Source organism: Lactuca virosa, chromosome 5 (assembly GCF_052849685.1).
Source record: "Lactuca virosa cultivar CGN04683 chromosome 5, Lactuca_virosa_CGN04683_v6, whole genome shotgun sequence".
Classification (NCBI taxonomy): Eukaryota; Viridiplantae; Streptophyta; class Magnoliopsida; order Asterales; family Asteraceae; genus Lactuca; species Lactuca virosa.
Window position 1 is genome coordinate 375965169 of NC_136430.1, and position 2111 is coordinate 375967279.

Consider the following 2111-nt stretch of genomic DNA (forward strand, 5'->3'; position numbering starts at 1 on the left):
GATGACCACGGGGGTAGCCCATGACACTTGTATGTTTTGGTATGTGGTATTTTGGGGAACTCACTAAGCTTTGTGCTTACGGTTTCATATTTATGGTTTCAGGTACTTTCTATTCGAAAGGGAAGGCCTTGGTGTGACTGCGCAACATCCCCCATAGTTTTTCGCATTGGCAATTAATGATATTACTCTGATGTTTAAATGATATATTCACTTTGATCGGTTTTGGAACAACTTGTTTGTATGATATATTGTTTTAAAAATGAAAAAAATTACCTTGGATTTCGGGACGTTACAATGCTAGTTTGTTGTTAATAATATGTTGCCTTCAAGTGTTGTGACATAGATCTTTTATATGATGCATGTTCCCTATCAAGTGTTAATTGTTTTCCGCATTGTACAATTTTGATTTCTGTAAAACCCATCACCTCTATATTGCACTTTAAAAATGAGTCAGTCGCACAATTTACAGTTAGTCTTGTACTTTATTTCATGGGTTAATCTTATAAAAGACCTTATATGTGACATCCTCATTTTAACGGCCAAAAAGATCTTTTTGTTTATAGTTATCTTAAAATAGATTTTATTTATAAATGCAGAATTTGTCCTATAAAAAGTATTTCCGAAGAAATTTGTTCATTGATTATTAAAAACTTGGGATGTCATAACTGATACAAGAAACATAAGCATAAATGTATTTAGTACAAGCCTTACAATATATCTTATTCTACTAATTACCTTTATCTTCTTGAATCTCTCGTCAGATTACTATCCATGTATCTTTGTACCAATACCTGTGATACAAAGAAATTTAGTGGGTCAGGTTGGAAAACCTGGTGAGTATATAAGGTTTTCAATCCCATAATGTTTTAATAATAAATATATAAAAACTGCAAGGTAAACTTTTATCATTAACTCAGATATATCTCATATTAGCAATCCACCCCATCCCGTCGGTCCTCACATATTGATCCTATACAATGACTTTACGGCATTTAACCAGAAAGATTAATGTGAACAATAATTTGACTACACTGCTTCGGGGATTCCTTTGCAGTAGTCGAGGATCAATAGAGACAACAGGGGAAATAATGGAGAATCGATTTATTATACCTAATCCATGCTCTCAGAATCAATGATAAGTCATTGTACCTAATCTATGCTCTTGGAACAGTGATACGTGACTGTACCTAATCTATATTCTCGAATCAGTAATGAATGACTATGCCTAATCCATACTTTGGAACCAGTGCTTCATAACTATACATAATCCATACTCTCGGATCAGTGATGAATAATTATGTCTAATCCATACTCTCGGATGAGTGATTCATTAGTACCGCAAGACATACTCTTGTCAAGGGTGGTCATCTATACTCCGCTAGATGACTTACGGAACTTATTTGGAGAGAAAGGGGAATATTGAATACCTTCCCGAACCCTAATGTCAGATTTCTATTCCCGGTTCATATCTCACACATACTCTTAAGAAGATGCTACCAAATATCCAACTTAATTACACTTAAGCCTACTTTATAAGTCTTATCTTATCTCTCGGTAAGACTACGATTCTTAACTCCTAATACCAACTCTACTTAGGCAACATTATCTTACCTTAGAGTATTTATTGATAATGGGTATTTAATATACCTTTATCTTTCTCTCTACTACTACTTCTATTATCAATGTCAAGTAATAATAGGTATATATATCCTAACACATATAGAACCATAACTGGTTCGCATATCGTATATTATGAAATACGTTTTTAACACATATTCCATGTAATAAGCACGTAGCTCACATATAAACTCTTTGACAAATATTTAATGCTTTAATTAATAATTGTATTAAAATCATGTTCACGAAAGGAACTATGCACTCACCTGACTTAGGTGGGTGACCGGAGAATTTGGCAAGGCTTCGCCTATGAGTACGTGTGAGATGCTTAATCCATACTCTCGGATCAGTGATTCATTAATACCACAAAACATATTATCGTCAAGGGTGGTCATCTATACTCCACTAGATGACATACATAACTTATTTGGAGAGAAAGGGGAATATTGAATACCTTCCCGAACCTTAATGTCAGAGTTCTATCCCCCGTTCAT